The 12146-nt window shown below is 37.8% G+C and overlaps 1 pseudogene; it reads right to left on the bottom strand.

Annotated features, from left to right (window-relative positions):
• Nucleotides 1-656: 656 nt before the first annotated feature.
• LOC124976593 (N-acetyllactosaminide beta-1,3-N-acetylglucosaminyltransferase 2-like) lies at nucleotides 657-1893 on the bottom strand (annotated as a pseudogene).
• Between the last annotated feature and the right edge of the window lie 10253 nt (nucleotides 1894-12146).

The following is a 12146-nucleotide window of genomic DNA, read 5'->3' as shown; positions in this document are numbered from 1 at the left end:
ACACAAGAGAAATTAAACTCATTCTCTCCTCTTCAAGACCACAAGACCACACCAAGATACACTGGATGTGTCACACGAGTCTCATTTTGAAAAATTAATTGATTAAATTAACATAAGAAAATACTGTTGGGGTGGCAGGAAATTTTGACTGAAGTCCATTTTCTAGATAATTTTAAAAATTCATCCAAATTTCATGAAAATAAATGTAATTCCATTTCACAAAACCACTGAGTCATGAATAACAAAGTCATGGTAGCTATTAGGTTCATAAACACCTGAATTCCAGATAAATCAGGCATGATAATGGAAGTAGGAATAATATCATATAGCAGAGCAAAATAAAAACAACTTACAATGATCACATTCTAGGAACTTATGATTTCAGATAAGAAGGGAGGACAAATTAGAAAATAATGACCACTAGCTGGTAGGCAAGTTCAGAACCAATCATCCCAACAAATCCTCCATAAAAATTATCATCTTCTGCTTTCCCTAGTCACAAAAGTACCAAAGTAAAGGGTTTGGAGGCCCTCAAATGGATACTACTTATGAAGGTAATTCTGATGGTATAACACAGAAATTACCCTAATGTAAGAAAACAGCATGGGAACTAGGGAAGATATGTCTTTCTATGTAAAAATTAGCCTGTATATATTTTAGCATTTTAAATGAGCATTTTGCAACCAAGACCAAATATCAATCATCTCTTGAGGTTTTCTACTATGTACTAACATCAGATCTACGTAAGAACAGATGTTATTCTTATTTTTCTCCTCAATATCAAATGTCCTGAAGCCTTTGTGTTATTCTGGAATGAGTCCAAGTTTCTGAAGGCACATTCCTGTATAAACATCATCAATGGGGTAAAGATGGACCCGGTCAGTTATGTTCTACAGCCTCAGGGCCAGGTGGCCGGAGTAGAGGAACCCACCTCCCCCTGCATAAGGTGGGTAGACCCCAGAGAAAACCACCGCTGGGATGTAGTACTTCAGTTTCTTGTCTCCATGAGGACAGCATTGTGGATCACATCACCCATAAACAAATCTTTGGTTCTGTGCTTGGGAAAGTTATTCAAGTAATTCAGGATGTGATGAGTGTTCACAAAAACATTGTCATCGCCCTTGAAAACGAACTCTGTGTCTGGGCAGGAAGTGCTCACACACCTGAGAAACAGCACTTTCTTCAGAGACAAGTTGAAGAAAGTGTCTCTATAGTTCCACATAATAATGTCTTGGTGCTTCTCACTCTCAAATTTCAGCATGTGGGAAAGGTCAGGGTGGTTGTCTTCTGGGGGAGTCTGGCCCAGCAAGAAGACTCGCACCACTGTGTGGTTCCCCTCGTTGGTTTCTCTGCCCCAGGACTCCTGAATCACTTGCCTTCTGGCAAAATGTGGAGTGAGAGACTTAATTGCCAGCAATAAGAAGGGTTTCTTTGCACATTTATTCGGTTGATCTATAAGCACTGAATAATTTCGACATCTCAAATACAGGAGAAAGTCTTTAAATCTGTCCGGCAAATTGTTAAAATCTGTCACAACTGACATGACCCTCAGGTCAGGCTCACAATAATTCAGATGGCTTGTATTTGATGACCCATATACATCCTCCGTTTGCTTGGCCAACACGTTCAAAATGGGATTGTACCGCTTATTCAGCTTTTCTTGTTCCCTCTTCCAGTATGCTTGGGGAGGTAAGCTAGATATCTTCCAGAACTTTACTTTGGGTATTATTACTTCCCCCTTTCCATTTTTTTCTTGGCTGCTGCTTTTGAGACTTCCACAATCAAATAAATGAAGGCATTTGCCATCATCAGGATACCCAACAACTTTATTCCTCGACGTCCAACATTCCCGCTTGCCTCCAGCATTTGTTGCCGCTGCAGCCCTTTTATCATTCTTTATGGCTAAGTAATATTCCATTGTATATATATACCAGTTTCTTTATCCATTCATCAACTGAAGGACATCTAGGTTGGTTCCACAATCTGGCTATTGTGAATTGAGCAGCTATGAACATTGATGTAGCTGTATCTCTGTAGTATGCTGATTTTAAGTCCTTTGGGTATAGGCCAAGGAGTGGGATAGCTGGGTCAAATGGTGGTTCCATTCCAAGTTTTCTAAGGAATCTCCACACTGCTTTCCAGAGTTGCTGCATTAATTTGCAGCCCCACCAGCACTGTATGAGTGTACCTTTCTCCCCACATCCTTGCCAACACTTGTTGTTCCTTGTATTCTTGATAACCGCCATTCTAATTGGGGTGAGATGGAATCTTAGGGTGGTTTTGATTTGCATTTCTCTTATTATTAGAGATGTTGAACATTTTTCCATATGTTTGTTGATTGCTTGTAGATCTTCTTCTGTGAAGTGTCTGTTCATTTCCTTAGCCCATTTGTCCATTGGTTTATTTGCATTCTTGGTGTAGGTTTTTTGAGATCTTTATAGATTCTGGAGATTAGTGCTCTATCTGAAGTATGATTGGAAAAGATTTTCTCCCACTCTGTAGGCTCTCTCTTCACATTGCTGATAGTTTCCTTTGCTGAGAGAAAACTTTTTAGTTTGAATCTATCCCAGTTATTGATTCTTGCTTTTATTTCTTGGGCTATGGGAGTCCTGTTGAGGAAGTCTGATCCTAAGCTGACATGTTGAAGATTTGGACCTACTTTTTCTTCTTTGAGCTGAAGGCTTTCTGGTACGTCACTGAGATTTTAATTGCAATTGCATTGAATCTGTATAGCACTTTTGGTAGTATGGCCATTTTGACAATATTAATTCTGCCTATCCAAGAACATGGGAGATCTTTCCATCTTCTAAGGTTATCTTTAATTTCTTTCTTTAGTGTTCTGTAGTTCTCATTGTAGAGGTCTTTCACTTCTTTGGTTAGATTGATTCCCAAGTATTTTATTTTTTTTGAGGCTATTGTGAATGGGGTAGTTTTCCTAATTATTCTTTCCAAAGATTCATCACTGATGTATAAAAATGCATTAGATTTATGAGCATTATCCTGCTACTTTACTGAATTCACTTATGAGTCTGAAAGTTTTCTGGTGGAATTTCCTGGTTCCTCTAAGTATATAATCATATCATCAGCAAATAGGGATAGTTTGAGTTCTTCTTTTCCTATTCGTATCCCTTTAATTTCTTTCGTCTGTCTAATTGCTCTGACTAGAGTTTCAAGGATGATGTTGAATAGAATTGGTGAAAGAGGACATCCCTGCCTTGTTCCAGTTTTTAGGGGGAATGCTTTCAGTTTTTCACCATTTAGAATGATATTAGCCATGGGCTTAGCATAGATGGCCTTTAAAATGTTAAGGAATGTTCCCACTATCCCTATTTTTTCTAGTGTTTTGAGCATGAATGGATGCTGCATTTTATCAAATGCTTTTTTTGCATCTATTGAAATAGTCATGTGATTTTTTACTTTAAGTCTATTGATAGGTGAATTACATTTATTGATTTCCAGATGTTGAACCAACCTTGCATCCCTGGGATAAAACCCACTTGATCATGGTGCACTATCTTTTTAATATGCTTTTGTATGCGATTTCCTAAAATTTTGTTGAGAATTTTTGTGTCGATGTTCATTAAGGATATAGGTCTGAAATTTTCTTTCCTCGATGTATCTCTGTCTGGTTTAGGTATCAGGGTAATATTGGCTTCATAGAATGAGTTTGGGAGGGCTCCCTCCTCTTCTATTTCATGGAATACTTTGAGAAGTATTGGAATGAGCTCTTCTTTAAAGGTTTTGTAGAACTCGGCTGAGAACCCATCTGGTCCTGGACTTTTCTTTGTTGGTAGGATTTTGATGACTTCTTCTATTTCATTACTTGAAATTGGTCCATTTAAATTGTGTATGTCCTCCTCGTTCAGTTTAGGCAATTCATATGTCTCTACAAACCTGTCGATGTCTTCGAAATTTTCTATTTTGTTGGAGTATAGATTTTCAAAATAGCTTCTAATAATGTTTTGTATTTCAGTTGTGTCTGTTGTGATATTTCCTTGTTCATTCTGAATTTTAGTGATTTGGGTTTTCTCTCCTCTTCTCTTTGTTAGTGTGGCTAAAGGTTTATCAATTTTGTTTATTTTTTCGAAGAACCAACTATTTATTTTGTCAGTTTTTTGTATTGTTTCTTTTGTTTCAATTTTGTTGATTTCAGCTCTGAGTCTATTTCCTGTCTTCTACTACTCTTGGTGTTGGTCTGCTCTTCTTTTTCTAGGGCTTTGAGCTATAGTGTTAGGTCGTTTATTTGTTGAGTTTTACTTCTTTTATTGAATACACTCCATGAAATAAATTTTCCTCTAAGGACTGCTTTCATAGTGTCCCAGAGATTTTGATATGATGTTTTTTTTGTTCTCATTTACCTCTAAGAATTTTTTAATTTTCTTCCTAATATCTTCTGTTATCCATTCATCATATAATAGCATATTGTTTAATCTCCAGGTGTTGGAGTAGTTTCTGTTTTTTACTCTTTCATTTATTTCTAATTTCAATCCATTATGATCTGATAGAATACAAGGTAGTGTCTCTGTCTTCTTGTATTTGCTAACATTAGCTTTGTGGCATAATATATGGTCTATTTTAGAGAAGGATCCATGTGCTGCTGAGAAGAAAGTGTATTTGCTCTTGGTTGAATGGTATATTCTATAAATGTCCATTAAGTCTAAATTATTGATAGTGTTATTGAGATCTATATTTTCTTTGTTCAATTTTTGTTTGGAAGATTTGTCAAGTGGTGAGAGATGCGTGTTAAAATCACCTAGTATTATTGTGTTACGGTCTATTTGGTTTCTGAGATTGAGAAGGATTTGTTTAGCATACATGAATGAGCCACTGTTTGGGGCATAGATGTTTATGATTGTTATATCTTGCTAATTTATGCTTCCCTTAAGCAGTATGAAATGTCCTTCTTTATCCCTTCTGACTAACTTTGGCTTGAAGTCCACATTATCTGAAATGAGGATGGATACCCCAGCTTTCTTGCTGAGTCCATGTGCATGGTATGTTTTTCCCCATTCTTTCACCTTTAGTCTATGGGTATCTCTTTCTATGAGGTGAGTCTCTTGCAGGCAACATATTGTTGGATCTTTCTTTTTAATCCAATCTGCCAGTCTATGTCTTTTTATTGATGAATTCAGGCCATTAACATTCAGGGTTATTATTGAGATATGATTTGTATTCCTGGTCATTTGGCTCATTTTTAAAAATTTTATTTATTTATTTTTTTTGACACAACTTGGTTCCTCCTTTATTTGACAATTCCTTTAGGATAATTCCTCCCTTTGCTGATTTGCTTCTTTGTTTTTCATCTCTCCCTCATGGAATATTTTGCTGAGAATGTTCTGTAATGCTGGCTTTCTTTTTGTAAATTCTTTTAGCTTTTGTTTATCATGGAAGGATTTTATTTCATCATCAAATTTGAAGGTAAGTTTTGCTGGGTATAAGATTCTTGGTTGGCATCCATTTTCTTTCAGGGTTTGAAAAATGTTTTTCCAGGCCCTTCTAGCTTTTAGGGTCTGTGTTGAAAAATCTGCTGATATCTGTATTGGTTTCCCCCTGAATGTAATTTGGTTCTTTCCTCTCAGTCTTTAAAATTCTGTCTTTATTTTGTATGTTAGGTATTTTCATTAGAATGTGCCTTAGTGTGTGTTCATTGTAATTTTGTGTATTTGGAATCCTATAAGTCTCTTGAACTTGATTTTCCATATCATTCTTCAGATTTGGGAAATTTTCTGATATTATTTCATTGAATAGATTGTTGATTCCTTTGGTTTGTTTCTCTAAGCCTTCCTCAATCCCAATAATTCTTAAATTTGACCTTTTCATGATATCCCATAGTTCTTGGAGATTCTGTTCATGATTTCTTACCATCTTCTCTGTTTGGTCAACTTTGTTTTTAAGGTTAAATATATTTTCTTCAATATCTGAGTTTCTGTCTTCCTATTGGTTATGCTTTCTATGGAGTTCTTAATTTGGTTTATTGTTTCCTTCATTTGAAGGATTTCTGTTTGTTTTTTTTTTCAATATTTCTAACTCTTTATTGAAATGATCTTTTGTTGCCTGTATTTGCTCTTTTAACTGTCGATTGGGATTGGTGCGATCATTCAGTGCCTGCATTTGCTCTTTCATCTCATCGTTTGCTTCCCTGATCATTTTAATTATGTACATTCTGAACTCTCTTTCTGACATATCTTCTGCCATGTTGTCATTGGATTTAATTGATGTAGCATCTAGGTTTGTTTGGTACATTTTCATCCCTTGTTTTCTCATATTGTTTAGGTATCAGTGGACCACTGAGATATTGCAGATTTCCTCTATTGACTTATAATGTCCCTGAGGATTGCTAGTATATCCCCTCTTAGCCTTTAGTAGCCTGAAGTCTTGGAGGAAGTTGATAATGTGGTGCTCCTCAAGGAAGCTGCCTCTCTAATGGTGGTGGCCTTCAGGTGGGGTATGTTCCCTGCTAGTGGACAGAGGTGCCTCCACTTGTTGACCAATGGTCATCCAAAGGGGAACTAGGCTGTGGGCTGAGGCAAGGCCTGTTTGAGCCTGTGTCTCTGGTTTTACCATCCTTGTGGGAAAACCTGACCCGGCAGGGAAGACTCACCCGTTGGGGAGGTCTCGCTGGTCAGTTCTACTCCTAGAGGTTCCCCTCAATCCACAACTACCACCTGGGCTGGGCTGCCTCCACTGCAGTGTTCCCAGGGGCCCAGACCTACCTCCTGGGCCTGGGAGCCTCACCCTTCACAGACGATTCTCCTTAGGCTGCCCCTCCTCAGAGAATCTGCCCGCAGTCCTGGAACCTTCACTCTGCCCCTCAGCTTGTCTCTGTGCAACTCTTCCACTAAGAAGCCGCCTAGGTCCTGGGACCCTGCACTGCACCTGAGCTATGCGCCTGGCTATGTGGCCCCTCCTCTGAGCAGTCACCTGGAGCCCCATACAGTCACTCCAAGTCCCAGCAACCTGCCGCATGCCTCTTCCTCCGGGTAGCCACCCAGTGTTCTGGTGCGGTCACTCCGAGTCCAAGCAACTCACTGCGTACCTCCTCCTCCCAACAACCGCCCATAGCCCTGGTGTAGTCACTCCGAGTCCAAGTGACCCACCATGCTCCTCCTACTTCTCCAGGCAGCCCCCTGGTGTTCAGGAGCGGTTGCCCTGAGTCCAAGCGACCCACCGCATGCCTCCTTCTCTGGGCAGCCGCCTGGAGCTCTCTGGTGCGGTTGCTCCGAGTCCAAGTGACCCGCCGCGCTCCTCCTCCTCCTCTGGGCAGCCCCCCGGTGTTCAGAAGCAGTTGCTCTGAGTCCAAACAGCTCGCTGCGCAGCTCCTCCTCTGGTCAGCTGCCAGGAGCCCCAGTGGGTCGCTCCGAGTCCCAGCGTCGTGCTGAGTGGCCTCCTCTATGACGCTCCCAGTTGTCCGAGTTTACTGCTCCAGCGGGGGGAGGGGTGTCTTGTTGGGCAACTCTACTTCAGAAAGTTCCCTGTGTTCTGGGACTGCCGCCCCATCCGGGATGCTTCCCCAATGGGAGAGACTCACCCCGTGGCTTTGAGTTGGTCTCAAGTCTCTCAATATCTCCTCTTCTTGAATCCTGAGTCCTGGAGCAACATGAAATGCAGCCACCCTCTAGTCCGTCATCTTGAAAAAGCACTTTTTTTTTAACACATATATGAATTCAGAAAATATGAGTATCCATACATCTTTTCTTGAAAGAAAATAACTGCTTATAGTTCAACAAAACTTCAAAGAGAAAAGGACAGGGTCTAAAAATGGTTAAATTGGCGAAGAGATAAAATTCTAGGATGACATCCTAGCTAAAATTAATTTAAATTCTGTAAAGAAGTCAAAAGGGCCCCAAAAGACTGTCATAAGGAAGAAAGTAAGTGTTGTTATCAGAAACTTGCATATTAGTAAGAAGGTTGTGAACAGAGAAGGGTGGGGTAACACAGGCATTTTCCTTGCAGTTTGATTAAAAGAAGTGAATGAGCTTGAGAACTGAAAAACCAGAAAAACATCAGTTAAGTACATTATTTTTTTTCTAGTATTTTTTTCTAGTAATTGGTAAGTTAAAATAATAATTGAAGTACTGTGTTAAATAATAATTTAACTGTGTGTTGCCCTTCCTCCTTTTCCTCCTTCCGTTTTTTAGGAATCAGTTCTTAAGTAGCATGTGCTTCATGACATTACTAAAAGGTAAATTTAGGCACATCGAAGTTATAAAGAGTTTACTTGAGTAGACAGTGATTTGTAAATCAGGCAGCATTAAACCAAACATGGTGTGAGTTCCACCAAGGGTCACCAGGGGAAACCTTTTATAAGGTATTTGTCCAAATAAGACAAAGAAAATATTTGATTGGTGAAAATGGGAACTCCTTAGTTAGAGGTTAGTTTGTGGATTCTGATTGGTTAATTCGCTAGTGAGAAGTTAGCTTGTAGTTTTTGATTGGTTACGTTTAAATTGAATTTTCCTAAGCTGTAACTACTCACACTGAGTTAAGTTTTGATTTGGTTATAAAAAATCAGGGCAGTGAATCTGCTCCAGTGTATTAGCATCCAAGTTAATGATTTAACAACCTGAAATAATATCTTCCATTTTATGTGTCCAATCAGTACTAAACTCCATAGACAATAACATATAATAACAGTGGTTTAAAATTTTTGAGTTAATTTATACAGAAAAATAGGAAGTCACTTATACTTAGAAAACAATGTAGATTCTATAATAGAACAATAATAACATGGGTATTAGTCAGGGATCTGCCAGAGAAGCAGTTTCATGTACATATATACATGTATATGCTTATATTCTAGATGAATGTATTTATAATATGTTAAGGGGCTTTCTAAGTCAGGCTGGAGTCCAGAGGGTAGAGAGGCAGACAGGAAAGGATGATCATAAAACATCTAGACCCTCATGAGCAAGAGCTGGAGGTTAGAAATACTCCATTGCATGCCAGTAAGAAAGAGCCATACATATATATTTGTATCATAAAGTAACGGGGGTGGTATCATTGCATTGTCTTTGCCAAATTCTATTGATTAAAAATGAAGCATGACTGTGAGATGCCTTTTGAAAGTGAAACATCCAGTTAAACATGAAATCATTTGAAAACAATTTCCTCTTTACAAAAAAAGTCTTAGTTTTAGAATCACAAGACTATGTCTCTGTAGTTTAAAACAGATAAAAAGATGGCTGCATGATAGAAACTACCAGAGCAATTACCGATACTAAAAAGTAAGCACCATAAAAGTATAGAGATCTAATTTCACTATTGGAAAGACTCTTTAACAGCTATTCATTCCTAATCAGCCTCAAGTTGTAATGAATAGAATAATAAGCACCATTAGAATAATTCACTATTCATCAAGAATAATAAACCACTTAGAATAACAAGGGTAAAATAATAAGCCAGTGTTTAAATCATGGAAAAGGATGGGGGAGGGGGAGGGTTCTTAGAGGAGTTGAGCTTATTGGTATGGTGAGCTGCTGAACATCCCTAATGTGTGGAATTGTGTATTGACCTCCTCGGAAGCCCACCTCTGCTTTATGCTCATGCTATTGTGTGATTTGTGAATCCCTGATATTAGACACCTAGAGTGCAGAGGGAGAGAGAGAGAGAGAGAGAGAGAGAGAGAGAGAGAGAGAGAGAGAGAGAGGGAGAGAGAGAGACGGGGATGGGGAGACTTCCCAAGGCTCCATTTTAACTAGGATGATTCTTCTTTATAAATTCTTCTTTATAAATTTCTTCTTTATAAATTCCACCTTGATCCCATTTTCTTCAGCTGTCCTTTCTACTGAGAATGGGATTGATTTCTAACTTAACCCATCAAAAATCTGCCCATCATTTAAGGCTCAGATCATTAGCTATTGCTTTTTTTCATCCTTTGCAAATCTAATTTCTCATCTACTCACCCTTCTGGGCAGAGGTGAGCATAGAACTCAGAGAATCTTAGAAACAAAGGAGACCTTAAAGATGACTCAATCCAACTTTCTTCTTTGAAGATAAAAAATATAGAAGAGAAAATCTTAAGGTTTTAATTCAAAGGAAACTTTTCCTTTCCAAAGAAGTAATGATAAAGTTATTTTTACTGCTGTGGGTTATTTTTATTGCTGTGTTATAAAGGAGTATGGGCACTAGTAAGATGCTAGAGGAAACTGTAGGTTCTTTTCCTATCCATTGATTGTATGGATCAGTCATTTTTTTTGGGGGGGGGTGGGTACCAAGAATTGAACCCAGGGGTTTTAACCACTGAACCACATTCCTAGCCCTTTTTATGTTTTATCTTGAGACAGGGTCTTGATAAGTTGCTTAGGGCCTCATTAAGTTGCTGAGACTGGCTTCAAACTTGTGATCCTCCTGCCTTAGTGTCCCAAGTCACTGGGATTATAGGCAGGTACCATCACACCTGGGATTAGTTTAGGACTGAATTCCTTTCAGCAACTGTGTGAATCAATTGACTAATCTGTGATCCTCTAGTTCTCTTAGGTTTTTCATATACATTTATATGTACACTCTCTCTGTGATATATGTTATCACCATATATGTGTGATAACTTAAAGAGACATTGCATAAATTAATGAGGTGATATATATAAAGTATTTTGAAAAATACATTTGAATGTATAACTGAACTATTAGGAAAATTAATTTATTACTGTACTCAAATATTTGAGTTTTTTAAAGTTAAACACTGTAGCAAAAATTAATTTGGTTAAGAATTTTTACCTTCTTTGAATTATAGCCTGATTACCTTCCTGAAGATATATGATTTAGAATTCCCTTAGGCTTTAAAGTGATGTTTGAAAATTCAATATTTGTATAACATTTGAGAGCTGATTTTTTTCCCTTTAAAGGAAACTCATAGATAATTTTATTTGACTTAAAGCATGACCCTCTGAGAAGGATATTTTTTCAATATCTTTTGTATGGCTCACTATGTAGTACAGAACAGTTATCAAATTATTTGACCTCTGGTTGCAACTTTGGTAGTAAAAGTGAACAGGTTATTTGGATGAACTTAATGAATTAATCAATACTAATTTCTGCACAGTTTAACACATATTGGACTGCATTGAAAAAGGTTAGTGAAGAAAGAGCTTTTGGTAGTTCCAAATTAGGGGAATATTTCCACATGCAAAATCACTGCAAATGCATCTTACTGTAAATTTGTATTAATCTCTTTTCCCTATTCTTGGTAACTTCATGCTTGATTGTGTTAGGAAAAAATATGTGTTTCTAATAATATTGCAGTGAGTGCATAGATTCTGAAAACCTTTTGGTAAAACATAAATTAGATATCAAAAGACAGATACTATCACTATTGAATGTTAGCATCATAATAACCTACATAAAAAGAAACAATTATATGTTTATAGAAAATAGAACAATGTTGCTAAAAAGCTGTGTGTATAGTCAATGTACAAATGGAAAATCTCTGACCCCATCTTTTCAATATCTGAATCCAGTTTCAGTTAAACAAATCACTCTCAATGATGAAAAGCACACACTGGTAAAGTTCATCTTTATTACTTCCAGATTGCTAAGTAGTAGCTTTCCTCTCTAGTGGCTATATGGAAAATTCATAAGATGGTGATTTTAGTAAGTAAAACATCCAAAAATGTCCAGATATATCTACAGTTAGGACAAAGAGAATAGAAGATCCCTGTTCTCCTCTCTTCTCCTTTCTTTCCTTTCTTCTTTCCTTCCTTCCTCCCTTCTACAGTGGAGTATTGTGTATTCTAAATGAAGCCAATGGAAATGACAAGGCTCCAAGGAACAGAACCCGGACATTGAGAACAGGAATTTGAGGAACGGTGACTACAGAACAGAGTCCTGGAGACTCAGTAAGGTTCAGTTTTTCTGAGAAATATTTTGAAGCTTTAGGAGGAAATAAACTAAATCTGGGGTGTAAAATTCACTGGGAAGGACTGAGCTAGGCCTAGATACTTCAGAAGGAATTTGACGAAAAGGGACAGGAAATCTGATCTGGAGAAATTATATTTTACAAATGCAGGAAAAGTATAAAGAAACTCTACATAAAATTGGCTGAAGTGTTAGAAGTGTGGAACAGAGTAGCAGATGAGGAAGTATCCAACTGGGAAGGATCTTGCATGGTAAGATGAAGGCCTTAGTTTTTATCCTGTAAGCATGGAAAAC

The sequence above is a fragment of the Sciurus carolinensis genome, chromosome 2 (genome assembly GCF_902686445.1).
Source record: "Sciurus carolinensis chromosome 2, mSciCar1.2, whole genome shotgun sequence".
Taxonomy (NCBI): Eukaryota; Metazoa; Chordata; class Mammalia; order Rodentia; family Sciuridae; genus Sciurus; species Sciurus carolinensis.
This window is presented reverse-complemented; position numbering and strand designations above follow the sequence as displayed.